Genomic DNA, 13,743 nt, shown 5'->3' on the forward strand with positions numbered 1-13,743 from the left:
GTTTTCAGAGACTTGACATCTGCATGCTGCCGTTCTATTTAAGAAAGAAAACAAAGGCATGCACTTGTCTGACCCTGTTGTGATACACAACCAAGATTTTTTTTTAAAGGAAGAGAAGTAGAAACCATTATGCTATCAAGCCATGCTACAAAACATTATCTCAAAATAAACCACCTAAATTGAAAATATTCCAGACATAGATACTGTGTTTGAAAACCTTCGATGTCCTTCAATACGCCAGAATAACAGACGGCTGTTATTTGTGGACTACATCGATTGTGCTTTAGAAGTGCCTTGGCTATAGTCTGGACACTTCACCCAGTGCATTGGATGACCTTCGCTAGGCAGATACAGTGTATTGATTCAAACTAAAAGGCAAGAAGAGCAAAGCAGACAGAATGAAGTTAGCGCTCCATGCTAGACTGAAACGACTGTTATCTCCACCTCTCAACCAGTCAGTGAAAGTCATTTAAGCCATGGAAGCGCACCTTTCCATTAATGTTTTGTCTGGTTGTTAGGAAACATAGCCTTGCGAGAGAAAGGGGGCCTCTGACTTGACAAAAACTCAACCCAGGCTGAGATGCTTCCTGAAAATTTTCCCCACTTGATAAAAATCATGAATAGTGGTAAATTTCTATTAGAGCAGAGGAATATAATGTATTACTTATATATATTTTTTTTTTTTTTTTTTTATTATTAGAATTTGATGAGAAATTAGTTATTTAGTTACGTATTAGCTATGTTTACATGCACCCAAATAATCAATTGATGTCTCAATCAATCCAAATGAAAAGCCTTTATGTAAACACCTCATTCGATCCAACTGAGTTCGATCTGAATGAAATTCAAATCAAATAATCCGATCAATAGAAATAATTAAGCATATAAACACTTGAATTGCACACGCTCATTTCCTCAATTTTAAATTTAGATTACCTTAGATTGCCATAATCAAACACTTACTTTGGGTGTGTTCACACTTGTAGTTCGGTTTGTTTGGTTCGGACCAAAGAAACAAGAAAAATGTAGTCCTGGTTCGCTTAGCATTCACATTGGCATTTTAACACCGAACCTAAAGATACCGAACCTAAAGGCATAGGGACATGTTCACAACCTGATTGGTCGGCTTTTATTATATATATTTCGTGCCAGAACTTACCAAACATCCAAAACAAGGCTGTGTGCTGGGATTTCTGCGCTCGTCTTATGTGCGTAGCCTATAATGGTATTTTGAACAGCTGAGAACTCGTGAAGCGCTTATAAAATGTGTAAAGGAGTCAAAACAGCAGCAGGAATCCCTCCGTCACACACACAAACGAAGATCTGCTTCGAAGAGACGCGGTTCTGATGTCTGAACAGAACTGTGATGTTCAACATCGCGTTTATGACGAGAAAAAACAAGTATGCTTGAGCATTCTGTCCTTCTTAGGGTCGCATCTTGTGACATCATATCCCGTTTATGGTTCGTTTTCGTGTCTTATGTCTGTTTTGCATTCATGTTTCATTCGAACCGCACCAGAGTCCGTTTGGAAGCAGAACGAGACCCATCTTTTCAGCGCTCTCGGTCCACTTGTTTGGTGCGCACCAGTGTTTGGATGGCAGCGTTCACACTTATTCAAATGAACCGCACTAACAGAGCAATCACACCAGGGTTCGTTTTAATCGAACCAAACATGCCAAGTGTGAACACACCCTTAAAGTTAATCTTCAAAAATCACTAGTCACGATGATCAATTTAACAGTTATCAGGCATAGCATGACATTATGAGCTTATTGGCCAGAATTTCAGTGTCAGAAGTTCAATATTTCAAGAGACAAATGTGAGATTTTAGTACATGTGAGATCTTCAATATGAGATCCAACAAATTCAGTCTGGACTATATCTAGGTTTTTGAAAACTTTACCTAAGAGACAGACCAAAAAAAAAAACTGAAGAAGATATAAAAGGTGTGGCTTAACAATGGCTAGGATTTGAAGAGGCTGGACGGGTGTGCATACAGAGCTTAAAAGCACGGATCACAGATGGTCACCGCGTCTCATCTTTCAGCGGGCCCCAGCAAATAATTTGCAGAGGTATGCTGTGCGGCCTTTGTCAGCACGTGCGTCTGTCAAACACTAGCGTGTGTCAGGAACAATGGCTGGACTACAAAGAGACACAGCCCGGCCTCCCCGCCACCAACACAATTGCTGTGAATTGCTAGGCACGCGCAACTTGGAACAAAAGGGAATGGGACTGGTACTGGGTGGCATCAAGCCGACACAAGGCCCACCCTCAAGGTATCTGGCCAAAAAGCTTCAGCATCAGCATTCTGTCAGACCTCGTTCTGTCAGCCTTAAAAAAAGCGATTTTTTTAATACTATGCAAATCACTGTTCTGTTAAATTCAGTGTGCATTTAATATTGCATTAAATTTATCAACAGTAACAGTAAAGACATTTATATACACTCCAAAATATTTATATTTCAAATAAATGCTGTTATTAAATTGTGCTGCTTGATTAATATTGAGCAGCCCAACTGTTTTCAACACTAATAGTGATAAGAAATGTTTCTTAAGCAGCAAATCCACATATTAGAATGATTTATGAAGCATCATGTGACACTGAAGATTGTCATCACAGGAATAAATTACATTTTAAAGTATTCAAATAGAAAATTACTGTTTTTACCGTATTTTTATAAAAAAAAAATGCAGCCTTGCTGAGAATCAGAGACTTCTTTCAAAAAAGGTTCAGCATCAACATTCTGTCAAACCTTTAGAAGTTGTGCTCACAGTTTTGCAAAAGCGTGTATGCGTACGAGTCGTGAATGCATATGGAAGCGGGGTTAATTCAGTGGAAGGGAGGTCACACTAAAAGAAAGGAACATAAAAAGATCCTAACAGCTGGGACAGATCTACAGGGATACAATGGAGTGGGAGTGGGGGAGGGAGAGTGGCAGAAGAGAAATGGGACAGGGAAAAAAAAGATGGGTAGACGGGCCACCTTTCTAGAAGCCTGACAGGGGTCCTTTGTTACGGCAGCTGGTTGCAGGATGGTCAGACCAGCTGTGCTTCCACTGACCCCCTCCCCCCCCGTCCCGCTCCGCTCCCTGACCAAACACAGCCAGCTGTATGAGGGAGGAGTTAGGGGGTTTCAGTGAGTTTGGGGGAGGGTGTCCACACAGTGTCCAAATCTTAGGACCCTTACATGGCTCACCTCTAAGTGATCTGCTGCTTCTCACTGTGGGATGATTAAGTGCTTTCAAAATGGTTTACAAATGGATCCAGTGCCTCACATTAAATGGCTCTGGACCCCAAAGCATTCAGACTCTAAAGTAGAGGTAGATAGTGACAAACCAATAGAGACCATTTTGAGATTATCTGCATTGCCAACAATGTCCGACTGCCTGAATAACAAAGGTGGTCAGTCTGGCTAGTATTTCAAAACAGCCTTGTCAAATGAATGGTACACTTTTTTGAGCAATATGTAAATTTACTGTTCTTTAAAGGATCATGTGACACTGGAGACTGGTGTAATGGCTAAAATTCAGCTTCACCATCACAGGAATAAATTACATTTTGAAATATTAAAATAGAATTTTTAGTTTTGATCAAAGTGATCAAATAAATGCAGCCTTGGTGAGCATAAGAGACTTCTTTCAAAAACATTAAAATAACGTTTTAGTGAATATAGGGATGACAAATTGATATTCTTCCTAAACTTTGCAAAAAAAAAAAAATTTAACACTGTTAAATTATTTTTAGTGTTTTTAAAGATCAACCTTACGTTAGTGTTAAATGACGGCAAAGGTAATCTAAATGTAAAAATATAGCAAAGGACAATTCAATATCCAATATTGCCTTTTAAATATCCATCAATATGATTGGTATCAATAAACGCCAATGAGCCAAAACATTATGACCACCTGCCAAATATACTGTTATACAGTGTCAGCCCGCCGAGACATGGACTCTGCAAGACCCATGAATGTGTCCTCTGGTATCCATATTTGGCACCAAGACATTAGCAGCAGATCATTCAAGTCCTGTAGGTTACGAGATGAAGCCGGATTGGATTGAACTTGTTGGTCAAGCACATCCCACAGATGCTAAATTGGATTGAGATCTGGGGAATTTGGAGGCCAGAACAACACTTTAAAGTCTTCTTCGTGTTCCTCAAGCCATTCCTGTACAATGTGTGCAGTGTGCATTATCCTGCTGAAAAGTCCACTTCCACCAGGGAACACCATTGTCATGAAGTGCTGTACTTGGTCTGCAACAATGTTTAGGTAGGTGGCATGTGTCAAAGTTACGTCCACAAGATTGGCAGGACCCAGGGTTGCTCCGCAGAACATTGCCCAGTGCATCACACTACTTCCACCGGCTTGTCGTCGCCCCACAGTGCATTCTGGTGCCATCACTTCCCCAGGTAAACGGCACACATGTGCACGGCCGTCCAATTGATGTAAAAGAAAACGGGACTTGTCGGACCAGACAACCTTCTTCCACTTCTCTAGGGTCCAGTTGCAACGCTCACGTGCCCATTGTTGGAGCTTTCAATGGCGGACTGGGGTCATCATGCACTCTGATTGGTCTGCGTATGTAGCCCCATACAGAGAGTGCAATACACTGTGTGTTGTGATGCATTTCTACCATAACCATCATTAAAATTTTGTGAGACTTGTGCCACAGTAGATCTTCTTTTGGCTCGGATGAGACGAGATAGCCTTGGGCACCCAACACCCTGTCGCTGGTTTGTGGTTTGTCTTTCCTGGGATCACTGTTGGTAGATTCTCACCACTACTGACCAGGAGCAACCCACAAGCCTTGCTGTTTCAGAGATACTCTGACTCAGTCGCCTTGCCATATCAATTTGGCCCTTGTCAAAGTCGCTCAGATCTTTATTCTTGCCCATTTCTCGTGCATCCAACATGTTGATTACAAGAACTGGTCTTTTCTTACCATCTTATCGACTCAGATCTTAATATGTGGCCTAGTTAGGTGATGATCAACAATATTCACTTAATCGCTTTACCTGTGACTGGTCATAATGTTTTGGCTCATCAGTGCATATTGTATACTACTATCAATCAATACCAATAAATCCAAAGAAATCTCCATTGGTCTCACTAGTGGAGATACATCCACTAGTCAGACAGACTCTGACACAATCTGAATTCTAAAATAAAACAAAGAATTCACAAAACACTACTATCAGAGAGAACACATTTGCTGTGTAAAAGTGTCATATGCTATGCATTGCCCCCCTTCTGAGACCATCTGCCTTAAATCCATAATGCATGTCACTGTATTACCTAAATTATTCTTTTATTTTAGCATTAAAAGCTGTTAAAACATTTACAAAGTGAAACTATTGATCCCAGCATCTATCCAGCCTGCTCGTAAAACTCTATGTTATGTTCACTGCTCGCAAAGGCTTTGCTCTATTGATAGACACATCTCACTTAACCATTTAAAGTCCGCAGAGGTCCTCTTATGGTCTATAAGAATCCTATAATGGAAGCTAAAGTGGCAATCCACAGAGCAGGAAGACACTGTGGTCCTGTAAAACGGCGGAGAACCATGGACAGGAATATTCACTATATTTTTCAAAAAGAGTTCCAGTAGAGCTCTTATTACACTACATCATGTTTCCAGACTTCTGCAATGACAGCCTGCAGGCACCGTTTCACAGTGGATATATTTGCAAGTGAAGTCTGCACTGTAGATTGCTAATGAGGACTTGAGCTTGAGGTACACTTATGATATGAACAAACTGAATAAAGACCCTATTAAGAATATTCAGCTTATATTTTAGACTCTGAATTTGAGGTCTGTCTATTTTTCTTTGAAACTGTTAACTGAATGTTACTCAAGAATCTTCACTTGTTACTAAAAAGGAAGCTCAAAACTCACAAAACGCATCAAGTAAAAATTTCTTATATTACATCAAAAAGAAAATTTTTATCACTGAAAACTTCCAATGGTTCATTTATATATCATTTATATTAAAATTTATATATGATGATTTTAAAATAATTTGCGAGGACAACCAAAAATAGATAGGCTACTATAGGGATTGGAATTTCAAGTACTTTTGCAGTAGAGTACTTTAAAACATTAAAAGTCTTAATAAATTAATAAACCTCAACAGATTAGGTTAGATTCCACAACTATATTAAAAATATACGCATAAACCATAGACTGTAAAAAAATATATGGAATAATGGAACGTCACACCTCCACTCTCTTCCACTGTAGAAAAGTGAAGCCGCCAATGTTCCAATATGGCGCTGACATCTTGCGCTGATTCGGGATTTGAGTCTGCGCAGTAGTGAGCATGAAGTGGAGTATCAAGGCTCCACCCACACTCCGTTTAGTACAGTTTACTGCAGAACAACTCATGTCGGTGTGAAATAAACAGTTATCGAAATGTAGAAATTAAAATTAAAGCACCAATCTCCTCCCGAAAAAAGTCAGTTGGTGCCTCAGTGACTACTTTGCTCAGCTGTCAATCACGTCAATTTTTATAACATCAAATAACTAACTAAAACCAAATTTATTTTAAAAAAACGAACACTTGCACTTACATCAGCGTGATAAAAACTACATAAAATGACAAATACCATCTTTGGAAAAAAATGATCATTTAAAGTGTAATTTAATTGTTTAGTTTGTCTCACGTCCCATTAAATTACATGGAGAGGGCGGGGTTTATGACCTATACGTTGACAAACCACCTGTGGGCGTTCGAGACACTTTGGCTTCACTTTTCAGGACTTGTGCGGCACGCTTAGCACAAACAGATAAAAACACACCAAAAAAAGTTAAGACTACATAATGGTAAAATTTTTCATTTGCCCTCACCCTGTCATCTACACAGAAACAAAGTAAACTGCTAGCATACAGGCAAACGAAAGCGAAAAATCCAATTTAGAGGCCATATAAAGACTTTAATTCTTTTTTCTGAAATATCTCATAACAAACAAAAAAACATATGAAAGATCTGGTAAAGGTCAACATCATAAACTCTTAGGGACATACAAAGTTTCGTTGTTAACAAGTTAACAACATGCTTCAAATATTCTTTCCAACTTCAATTATTCCCACTCATCTTGGCTAGACTTGCCATTATCATCAGTGAAGAACTGGCTCAGTTTTCTATCATCTGTCTTTTCCAATGCATGGGTGTGGTGTGTTTCGTTGTGCAGCATGCAAAGCAAATCAGTTTGTAAATTCTGAATACCCTGCTGAAAAGAAAACAGCTAAAACACTAGACTTCATAATGCATATAGGCCTATTGTTTTTGAAAAAGAGCTTGTGAAATGTGCTTCTTGCTTTTCTAGCTAGCAGGCTAATATTAGCTGTGGTTTATGGCCAGGTATGGCCTGGCAACCCAGAAAGCACAGGTTTCCTGGTTGGGGTGAAAGTCAAGTAATCAGATCTATTGTCATATATGTTGTCAAACTCAAGATGGAGTGATGGATATTAGGGCTAAATGATTAAATTAATATAAAACAGCAAAAACTATTACTATTATTATATACTTTGCCTTAAATCCTTGATTTAGTCTATTTTACAGTGAAATATTACAATAATATTTACTAGTAGCAGTAAAAATAAAAATTGTGCAGCCCTACACAGCAAGGGCTGTAATAAATTTTTTTAATTATTTTTATAAAATAAATAATAGATTTTAATTGCATTCACAATTTTAATCAGAAAAGCTGGTAAAAAAAAAAAAACTAACTAAATGGTGAAAAAAAGGTCTGGACATGCACTTTGTCACAGCACCCCAACAATTCAGCTTCTTTTCACAATACTGAACACAAGTTTTACTCATAAAAAACCTCTTTATACACTACAGAAAAATGAGAAAACATATTTCATATATTTCTAAGCTCCCTAATAAGTGCACTGCACATCTTGTTCAGAAAATTCTTTGTGGAGTTGAATACATTCATTTTCTAGCCTCACTCAAACTGAAGAAAAAGTGAAAGTGAGTGAAACCACTACACCATTATTGAGCAAATGCTGCAATAATAGATGATATGGGCTCCGCACAAGACGTATTGATCGAGGGCAGGTGGCTAAACAGAAAACGTGATAGACAGATGAGACTTAGCAAACCATGGAAGAAATGACGGAATCCAACCTTCTCTGATTGTGCCATGTTTCAATTGCATAACAAATAGCATTTTTCTCTTTTTTTTTATTTCTATAGAATTTTTGGACATTCAGGTCTTCACAGCTATACAGTCGCACTGTCTGACAAAATTCTTCCCGAGAAGTTTACATGTTCTGTGTTTACATAGAATCTAACTTTCCATAAATTCCTTCCTTCCACTTTAAGTCAACTATTTGTGGAAATGGTATAGGTGACACATGAAAGGATAAGAAAAAAGCGACAACAAATACATCTTGACCTCAACATCCGTCTCGTATGAACAGATCACGTGGTCAGACGAGACAGATCTCCATTTACTACTGTACACCATGACCACTTGAGTCAGATTTCATCAAAGGGAGGGTCTCTGATGCCATTGATTTTGATGCCATCGATAATGTGCAATACGTCAAACATTACTGTAAGCATCCCTGTTCCATAGACCACCATTCTCATTTTTATTTTCATATTTGGCCTAAAATACACAGTAAAATGTAAAAGTGACTGGGCATTTGTTTGTTTCCTCCAACTCTTCCTCCTCCACCTCATTCCAGCGGGATCCTCGGTTACAGATGAGAGGATCTGCAACATCTGTTCAACAGCTGTAGACTTCTGGCAGATGTTTGGAAAGGAGAGGATTGGAAACAGGGGAATGTCAGGATAGGCAAAGATGGAAAAGCTTCCACACCCTCCATCATTTGTCTATGTTAGCATTAGGCATGAGTCACAGTAATTACACAGGGCTGGAGCGGCACAAACCACGCCTCCTTTACCCCCGTCACAGCCATGTGATACTTTTAACCTTTCAGACGAGTATTTGTGGAAGTATCTTGGCAATCAAGGTGCTCTGATCTTGGTATATTAAAGCTGCCGTGTGTATTTTTCGATACTAAAGCACTATTCCAGCTCAATGCACATAGACATCTATAAGAATCTAAGTAGATATATTTCCACTTTGTAATAAATCATGAAAATATGTTATTCACGAGTTCACACTCCTCCCATGCTGATTGAATAGATCATCTGAACGTGTTCCTTCTGAACTAAAATATATTTATTTACTCCCCAAAATTAGAGATGGTCAAATTAAACACTCCTTTAAACATTTAGCAAGATAACTTATTTGTTAAGCAGTGCTAACTGGTTATCTTAGTGGTAAATAAAAACTAAAACTTTCTACTAAAGGCCCCCTCTACTAAATTTCATTTAATTCAATGCATTATTTGTCATTTCTTTGTAATTAGTCATTATTTATGCTGCTAAGCAAAACAAAACTGATAATCTTCCAAAAACTCTGTTCAATCAAATCAATTTAGCCTCTCAGTCTCTCGTTCACATCTTAAAAATCTAGCGTAGCGTTAGTTCTGGCAGATCACGTAAGTCAAGCTCGCATCAGCTGACCCTCAGCTGATCCACATCTACCTAGGAATACGACGCCTATCACTGTATACATATATAAGCTCCTTCAGCATTATCAGCAGCTATCGCGTTTCTCAGGAGCTAATTACCCTCCTCCATCCCCAGCTCCTCCTCTCACCCAGTCAGGATTCGGCATTCTGACATTCAAAATATGTTGTACTTTAAAATTTTGAATTAAATATATTTGCAGACTTTCATGTTGGTTCTGTTCTTTTCACCCCAAGGGGGGTTATTGCTGCTCTCCCTGCTCTTATCCATGCTAGGCTGCATGGATGCGCAGGGAGTTCTCGCCCAGAACGGAACCATACCGCCAATCCAAACTGTATGCTAATTGTCAATCGTATTTGACGGTAGTGGTCCTGACAGAACTAAAGGTGACTGGGCATTTTCTTTTGACACATTTCTAAAAAAAGTTGTAATGGATGCTATGTCCCTGGTTTTTTAAGTACGTTATGGAAACATTATTTTTGAAGTTCCATTTGGTGCCATAAATGGTGAAAAAATTGCACACTGCTGCCTTAATGGAATGAAATAACATCATATAAATCATTATTTATTTATTTTTTCATTCAGATACAAATTTGACTGTCTAAGACTTACATTATGAAACACAGCACAGTTAACAGCATGAATCATATGTAGGGTGTGAAATTTGCTTTGCTTTTATCTTCTGGGTGTTGTGGATAGAATTAAAGGCTAACAGCAATGCATCTGCAAAAAAAATCAAGCAGTTCCCTGCTGTTTCTGGCATTCGGATGTGGATGCTAAAAATAACAAAGGCATCAGACAGGAGATGCTACTTCATATTTTAAGAGTGCCTCATCACTGCAATCAGTGTGGAATTTCATTTCATTTTGTAATTGCGGTGTCCCTGACTTTGAAGTTGTGCCACACAGGGGAGCTCTCTCAGTCACAAACAGAGAAACGCCACTACTTTTATCCATCTCCTGTTTCTCTATCCCTGTTGCTCTCGCTCTCTCACTCGCTTTCTCTTACGTAAGCACAGAGACTGCTGCGGATGCTTTACAAGAGTACAAGACTATGAGAACACAGAGCATGAGCTCTTGTAAAGCATCCGCAGTGGTTCTGTTTATGGCTGAAACAAGCTGCTCTACTCTTCTGGTGTTCAGTTTCATCTCCTTCCTTCACGTAAGTCTGCAACCCAGTCTGTAACCACTGATAGAGATTCCCATCGTCATTTACTCATCATTTAGAAAACAGTATAAAGAAGAACAATTACTCAATTCTCCACAAATGAATAGTGATGAAGCTGCCACAGTGGTTAAGGTCAACATGAAACCTACTCTGAAATGTGATCAACTCTCTGAGTCTTTGATTTTGAGATGTTACTTCAGGTCCCACAAAAAAAACTTTATAAAACTGTTTACAATCAACAACTTTATGTTAAGTAGTGATGAACCAAAATAAAAAATTTTACTGAAACACCGAAACACGATTTAAAGTTTTCATTTTGCCGAAAATTGAAATGATTAATTGAATATAAAAACGTTTGTATTGCACATATCCGTTAAGCCACATTAAAGAGCCCCAAAACAACATTTACTGTTTGAAAAGTGTAATTCACTTCAAATGTTCAATCAAATCAATTTCTCCTCTCAGTCCCTCGTTCACATCTTAAAACTAAAGGTGACTGGGCATTTTCTGTGGCTGCTCTATAGGCTCTGGAATAGTCTTCCCTTTCCCATAAGATCTTCCCCTTCTGTTTCTATGTGTTAATCCTCTTTGAAGACTTTTAATTCAGTTTAAGGGTGTATAATTTTCATTTGTCCAATTGTTTTTTTAGATGTTTTATTATGTTTTAAGGATGTTCTTTATTTGTTGTACAGCACTTTGGTTTCAACATCTGTTGTTTTTAAATGTGCCTTATAAATTAATAAACTAAACTAAACTAAACTAAACTATTGGGTTTAAGCTTACAAAAAATACCTAATGATACAAATGTAAAAAATAAAAAACAAAAACCTTTAAAGCAGTTCTTATAATCTAATGTTGACTTATATGCTAAAATGTGATAATATATAGGCTACTCTTTATCATATAAAGAAATGGACCATGGTGAACTGAACAGTGTCAGTGTATGCGCACACTGTAGGGTTGCAGCCACAGGGCTATAATAAAATTAATATCTAGCCTATGCGAAGTGGTTGTGTATGATTTGGCAATATGGGACAGCCTACATATATTCACTGGTCAAAATCGGGCCGATTCGGCCCGAATTTTTTAAACATTTTCAAGGTCGTGAGGTGCTCATAACGTATTCGGCTCGGCCGCGACCATCAGTGATCTCCACGTGAATCACACCGTGCGCCTGGCTATAGTGTTTGGTGTGCTGTCTTAAACTAAACTGTTAAATCTATGATTTTTTTTTATCATCATGTTTGTGGTCTCTCACATTTTGAAAATCTAAAAGATTTAAACATCTTTTAGTGTGGGCCAGCCTTTAGTGAACTTATCTAAATATTGAAATGATCTAACTGCAAGTCTAGATGTTACACTCTTTAATTCAATAGGAACATTTTGATCCTAAACAGATTCCTTTGCAGAATCCTGACACATTGCCAAGCATCACTAAATTACCCATTATGAGCACTCAGAAGGTAAAGAGCTGTATCACTTGAGATCTCACTGTAAAGTCCATTTAAGTGCAGACATACATAATTTAAAGTCATGTACTAGTGGATGTGTTATGATATTCTTAACGCAGAGAAAAATGTAAGGTCTAAAAGCAAGCGCTCAAACGTGTGCATGACGTGTAAAGGTCGACCTTAGAAACTGAGCTAAACTACTTTGATTTTCACAGCTGAATGCCATGCACTTTGATGCGATTACTTTACAGGACTTTCCACACAAATGCAGAGGAAACTGGGAGTCATTTTTTCCAAAGTTATGCCTGCTAAGTTTTTCTTTTTTCCTGGCAAAAGATTTCTACATTCATATAGCTACATAAGTAACTCTTATTGCAAATCAAATCCTATGAATAGTCACACACACACGCATATATATAGTGGTGGAGCCAGTACAGATACTGAACTAAAGATCTTAACTGCAGAAGCACAAGCACACAAAGCACAAGCTTGTGGTACCATGTGGACCAGAAGATGATCATTTCATTTGATACATTATGAAGCCCTGGTGATGAGATAAGCCACAATCCTTTGTCAAATTATGAGACATGACAATAAATAAACCAAATCACAAAGACACAAATCCCTCGACACAATTCACCCATTGCAATTGAAGAATGGCTCAGCAAAAAACGGAAATGGCTTTTTCAAGCAACTGCTCTCTGTATGGCGCAGAATTGTAGTCCATTGTTTAGAAGTCACACCCTTATTATTACAAAGGAAATGACATCCTTCTCCAGTGCCACGGCTTAGCTGGCAGCCGTCTGATTGCCCTTTGCCCTTATGCTATTGTAGTTTCAGCTGCTGTGTCCTCTTGTTCATCCATCTGGATAACAATGGGGCGCAGACTTACACCACAGACACGCGGAACAGACGGTACCCACTCAGGACAGTTAAAAAAAACATTCAGCTGTTATGGACATGCAGTCCAATAGTCAGTGTGACGAGCAGCAAAGTAAAGTTGCTTACAGGGTACTTACAGTTTTTGAGTGAATTACTTTCACACCAGCCCAAGAAGACTGTACACCAGGGGAATGAATAGAAAATAGCCTACAATGATTCATATTCTTGAACAAGATTTCTTAAACTAGCCCATGTAGGCTTGCATTTTGGGTTTAGCAGCGCAATACAACCAAAAATTCAGGTGTATTTAAAGACTGAATTAGTATTTTATTTGACTAAATAAATTAAGATATAAATTGACTATATTAGAATATATAAAGTATATGTAAAGGTCAGATAATGTAAAAAGCTCCGACAACCATTAAATACTACCTTAATTTAAGTCGAATCAAACTGGGATCAATGATGAAAAGAATCGAGCTGAACTTCTGAACACATGAGAAGAAATGCCAGAAATTACTGTAGCAAGTTAAATGGATGATAAAAATTATGTAAAATTGATGATAAAAATTATGTAAAACTGGCAAACCACACCAGACTTAAAAGATTTAAAGGGATATTTCACCAAAATGAAAATTCAGTAATCATTCTATGTCATTCTTCTGTGAAATATGTTTGTTTGTTTTTTC

General features: G+C 38.1%; 1 protein-coding gene across 1 annotated transcript in view; it reads right to left on the reverse strand.

Annotated features, from left to right (window-relative positions):
• Positions 1–13,743, reverse strand: part of numbl (NUMB like endocytic adaptor protein) — a 47,886-nt gene that overhangs the window by 33,085 nt on the left and 1,058 nt on the right. The gene's annotated exons all lie outside the window — the stretch shown is intronic.

Source organism: Squalius cephalus, assembly GCF_949319135.1.
Source record: "Squalius cephalus genome assembly, chromosome: 11".
In the NCBI taxonomy this organism is placed as follows: domain Eukaryota; kingdom Metazoa; phylum Chordata; class Actinopteri; order Cypriniformes; family Leuciscidae; genus Squalius; species Squalius cephalus.